The sequence below is a fragment of the Primulina eburnea genome, chromosome 14 (genome assembly GCF_022965805.1).
Source record: "Primulina eburnea isolate SZY01 chromosome 14, ASM2296580v1, whole genome shotgun sequence".
NCBI lineage: Eukaryota > Viridiplantae > Streptophyta > Magnoliopsida > Lamiales > Gesneriaceae > Primulina > Primulina eburnea.
Genome location: NC_133114.1, coordinates 17,605,537 through 17,611,626, shown reverse-complemented (window position 1 = coordinate 17,611,626; position 6,090 = coordinate 17,605,537).

Sequence of the window (6,090 nt, the reverse complement as noted above, 5' to 3'; positions counted from 1 at the left end):
AAATTGTAAATAAATTTCTAAATCATCATTTAAGTTTATTCTCTTTTTTCTCATAAATTAGTTTAAACTTTCTATTTTATTTTCAATGTTATAAATTCATCTTTGAGCTCTATAATCTTGATATATGATGTTGTTATATATATCAAACATGTTTTTATAGCATATAGCCTAAAAACATACAATTACACAAAGTTTTCACCTATATATCTTGATTAAATTAAATTTATTTTTTTTAATTTTTTTATGGTCCATCACGCTTCCGTAAAATAAATTGAACGTTTTACCTCTTTGATCGAAGTGCCTCCGGGTTGTATCCACGGGTTTTACAGATTGCTCCTTACAATCTAATCACATAATCGCAACAGATTGTTCCTTGTGTAGATTCCTTCAACAGTACTTAGCACAAACATGTTTCATTTCATATTTTAGGTTATATAAAAAAGTAGTTCAATTTGAAAATAATACATAAGAAAAGCAGTAAGCATTGGTCTTTTTATTCAAACATACAATTTATTAATAATGATAATCTCATGTAGAATAGGAGAAACTTGCTTAGCTACTTATAGTAGCCGAAATACAACACATAAATTTAAAAGGAGAAATCTTACGATTTATTTGAAAGAAATGAGTTTATCTTCCTTCTGTCTTAATATTTATAGGAGTCTTGTGGATTTGAAATCCGAACTTTAAATCTTGTAAATTATTCTGCCAGTTGTAGCCGGCAGCATCTTGTGAGTGGTGGTCCCTTCAACCATTAGTTATTGGCGTGTCTTTATGAGTGGATGAGCGGTTCATCTTCCACTAGTTAGTTAAATTGTCTTTTAGTAGTGGTTCATCCTTCTCCAATGGACTGGTTGGATAACATGTCTGCTTTATTTTAGCAGATGCTTTCCGACCATCTTCCCACATGAGTCATGTTACAAAATTTCTGACGAGATTCTTTGTTCCTCGGCAGGTTGCTATTCCACGGAAGATTAACTTTTTTCAAATAACTATTCTGCAAAACTTGTTTTTTTGTCATAGTATTTAAAAAAAAGATCCATTTACGAAATTCTGATAAAACTTAAATAGAAATTTGACTTTTTCCATTTCGATTATACAGATTCATAGACCCCATGCTCTTCTGGTAGAGATGTTATCTTCAGCTAATGAAGCTACAAGGGGTTTTTCTTCGGTTGGAGGATCTTTGATAAATTTTTGAATATTTGTCTCTGACCTCCTTAGCTTTATAAAATAAAATGCTTCATGTGTGCCTTTTCCAGCTGTTCTGTTGTTGTACTGAAAAATATAGCTCCATCTTGAGAGTTCAAAGATTCAGAATATGTAAATGACATTAATACCTGCTATTTATAGTAGAAAAAGGGGTAGGTGCCTCGTTTCCAGTGCCACCTACTAAGTATGGCAAGTCGGTTGCCATACTATAGCTTCTGATGACTTTTAGAACACTCCAACCCCATGTAGCTCTGATAGATTAGACAGCTTGTATCAATCACAATCGAGTGTGGCGCAATTCTCGAGGTGGCTCGGGTGTAAGGTACTCGGGTGCTTGTATGAAGGCCCGGGCTATTGATTACCCGGGAAGAGGAGAAATGCCCGGCTAGTGAGGAAAGTACCCGGCATATTGGCTCTAATCTGGGCTATACAACTAATAACCCGGGTCATTCATGACCCGGATCCTTATGGGGGTATCACCACCCATTCTTAAAATAATCTGGCTAGACTCTTACTCGCTGTCCCGATCAATCATACTTGTTTTTTTATAGAAAAATAATTCAAAATGTGTAAGAGCATCGGGGGCTTAAAATATCCCAGAGATGGGACGAGATACCGAGGTCTGATATCACCGGGGCTTAGGGTAAGATGTCGGGGCTTTATATCTCCCGGACTTTGAATAATGTGTCAAGGCCTCATGTCTCCCGGAATTTGAATATTGTGCCAGGGCCTCATGTCTTCCGGACTTTGAATATTTTTGTCGTTTAGTATTCTCGGGCAGTCATAGGGGTGTCATTATGACGCATGCTTTAGCATTTAAACCGCCAAAACTCGTTTCGTATTCCGAGATAATAATAAGCATGTCTCCTCGATATCTGTTCGCGTCCTTTCACCTGCCTGCACAATTTCCTAGATTCATCCTGATCGTCTGATCTGATCTAGATCAACGGTGGAGATTGATTCTGTAACGCCCCGAAAATTTTAAAGTCCACGCAAACCACATGCATGCAATTATTAAATTCTTTGTGTATTTTAATTAAAGATTTTAATTACATGAATTAATTATGTTTGGCATACATGCATATTTAAAATGTATTTTCTTCATGATTGCATAAAAATTGTATTTTTAAGGAATATTCAAGTAACGATCGAGGAACGGGGACCGAGGGCTGAAGAAAATGTAAAATGTTTTTATTAAATAATTATTTTTAATTATTTAAAAGATGGTCGATGCTTTTTAGTATTTTTGAAAATAAGGGGTTTTGAAATATTTTTTACGCCGGGACGTAAATTTTATTGGTGTTGGTTTTTCAACTAAAAATCGAGCTTCTTAGCAACCCGACTAATAAATTTAAATTTTGTATTAAAAGAAAACTTTGCCAATATTTTTATTAAATCCTAAATTAAACTAATGGGCTTAAATTTATGGCTTAATAGGCCTAAAAGCCTACTTAGTGATAATTAGTATTTAATTTGTTAAATTGATCTCAAACCCTACTCAAAGCTAGACATAAGTTCGGCCACCCTATTTCCCAATACCAACACTCTCTCCCACATACTCTCTCGGCAGCCTACCAATTTCTGAAAACCACAAGGCACACTTGCACACAAATTTCAGAAGTAATTGTCGAAGCATCAACCCAATTTCAAGTCGTCGTCGCGTTCCGTTCTTCGTCTTCAAAGGATATTCGAGCGTTTAAAACGCAAAGGCACACCCTAATCTCCTTTGCTCATCCATTACATCATATTAGTGGTTTAAATTATGTTTGCATGATAAGTTGGAAATTCATATGAAATTTTCGTATATTTGCATAACCATGGGTAAAAGTCATGATTTAAAGTTTCAAAAACATGTTTTTATGTGCTTCTAAGGGCTGCCATGATTAGGACAGGATCAAGCCAAGTTTTTACATGGGTTAGAGTCTTAGAATTGCAACCTAAACGCCACAGAATTGAGGGAAACCTGCTGGTGCGAATTTTCTGCTGCATGGTCGCATGTCCAGGTTTCGCGAGGGAGGGGTTGGTCAGGGTTTTGGCTGAGCCAAGGCTCGGTCAGGGCTGTCAAGGGTCAGGACGAGAGTCCTAGCCAAGCTAGGACTCACGGTAAGGGCTGGGAAAGGAGTCCTAGCCATGCTAGGACTCCCATCCGAGAAAACACACTGCATGAGCGTGGGGAAGTGTAGGAGTCCAGGAGGGAGGGGCTCGGTTCAGGGGCCACGGGCTGGGTTAGAAGGAGTCCCTAGAGTCCTAAGCAAGTGCACATGGGTTGGGTTCGAGGGTTGGGACGCTGGCTGGAGCCACGAGCGCCAAAACGTAGAGTCCTTTCTAAGAGTAACTCTCGGCCAAGCATAGGGGTTGTTGGGGCTGCTCGTTTTTTTTAGTTTAGGATGGTCTACCTGATGAAGCTATTGTCCAGTAGGATTAATTAAGATGTTGGTCAAGTTTTGGCTCAATTTGGTTCGGGGGTAACTCGATAAAATTAAGAGATGGCTCGAGGTCGAAGTTTAGGTGTCAAAATGAGTTTTAAAATGAAGAAAAGTTGGAAAACGGCTCACGGGGGTCGGGTCGTGATCCATAAGGGCTAAAATAATATAAAAAGACTAAATTTTGAATTTAGGAATTATATATTAAAGTTTGGTATTTTTCGGGATTAAAACACCGTTAAAATAATCAAGAAAAGATAATTGAAAATGTCTATTATTTAAGTTAAGTAAAATTACGAAAAAATTCATGTAAGCTTAAATATTTATTTGGGACATGTTAGAGTCAAGAAATCAAGAAAAAAGTCAGAAACGTAAAATGGCACGATTAGGGGTAAAACGGTCTTTTTACACCTAAAATTAGTAACGGTCATGGCAGTGCCCTAAATGCTGTTTTTATGATATTATGATCATTGTTAAATACTTATGAGATGTTCATGATTTATTTATGATTTATTTTAAATGTCCATGAAATTTTATGATTAAAGTTGACATTTAAATTACATGGTGCATGCTTGGTTTCAAAAGAAAATATATTCATGCATGATTTTATAAGGTGATGAAAACATGAAAATTTTGATGAAAGTGAAGTAATTGTGACTATGAGGATTTGAGGATTTGAGGTTATGATCAAGAATATGCCAAGGCTCAGTTGACGATCATGTGTCGCTGATGTCCCCGCCGCCCAGTACTGTGGTTTCATGTAGATGGTACAATCGTCATGTCATGTCATGTCATGTCACGTCAGAAAAGTCACAATTAACGATCTGAATTCAATCAAGGAAAAGATAAAGTTATGAGCATGAAAAGAATCACGCCATGCTATTATGTCATGTTATCATGTTATGTTATGATCAAGGAAAAGGTAAAGGTAAGGTTCATGTCATGCATATCACGAAAAGGTTATTTTACGTAAAAGTATTTTCACTGTTGCATGGGATTTTATATATATTACTCGTTACAAAGATTTGGTGTGTTGAGTCTTTAGACTCACTAGGTGTGATGGATGCAGGTGAGGGTGAGGGAGGACTTGATGCATGAGATGACTGGACTGAAGGTGCACACAACCCAAGGACCACCGCTTCTACGATTTTCCGCACTCATGATTATGGGTTATAATGTTACGTTAAAATATTTTTTAAAACCCTTTATTTATGCTTTTAAGTGGTTTTGGAGAGGAGAATATGTTTCACGGATATTGCTTTTTAGGTTTGGTAACTCATGCGATGATTTTATCCTTCATGTCTATTCACTTGATTTTAAAATGCTAGCTAGCGAATGTTCTAGATCATGGGCAAAATATTTTATTAAAATATTTTCATGGGCGGTCCGAATTTAAAAAAAAAAAAATTTCCTAGTACATTTTAAACGCAAGAGCACGGGACGTTTCAGTTGGTATCAGAGCCAATGGTTCTGTAAAGGGTTGTGCCACCATCAGTGCCGGGAAGATCAGTCGTCAAGCCTCAAAGTTGTAAGTTTAAATGCTTATTATGATTTTATGATGTTACCTACACGTTTACATGATCTATATGTTTGAGCTACATGTGCATACACGTTTTGAAGTGAATGACGTTGGTGTTTAAGGTTGCATGGTAAACGATTTTCTTCCTGCATAGTTGCATGACTTTGTTATGCTAAAAGATTATATGCTTCATGATTTTTATACGTGTTACGTTGCGGAATAAAAAATTATTTTATTTCAACGCATGTTGGATTTGTGGTGGAATTGGACTACGTTGATTTTTGGATTTTAGTATTGACATTCTACTTTTGGGTCATAAGCTAATCGTGAATATTATGAATGTTTTTGGGACACGTAGATTTTTTTAAGAAAATATTTATGAATCATGGTTACTAGTCGAATAAATTTTTGGGAATTACTCATGAGAAATAATGATTTGAGGATTTGCAATGACTTGAAAATAAGAAAATGTATAAATTGGAATTTTAAGTTTTGATGAGAGGTAAAATTTGTTATAGTCATTGATTTTTGGGTAAATAAGTTTAAATTTATTGAAATTATGTTATGGGAAACCGGTAGAAAGGAATTAAGAATTCCAAGAATTTATGGGTTAATTGTAAGATTTTTGAAATTAAGGACCAATTAAGATAATTTTGAGGAAAATTAAGAATTTATTTTGCAATTTTTAAGAGATTTGGGACTAGTTTAGCAATAAGCGCAAATTGTAAGGGTTATATGGTAGGAATTTCGATGATTTAGACTTTTAAGAATATTCAGAACCTTGGGATATCTTGGTTTTAGTATTATAAGGAGTTTGAATCAAGGATTTTTAAGGATGAATCGATATTAGGCTTGAAAATTTAAGCGTTAGCAGACGCATTTGGGATTTTAAGATTGAAATATGATAAATTGATGAAAATTTTGGGTATAAATTAA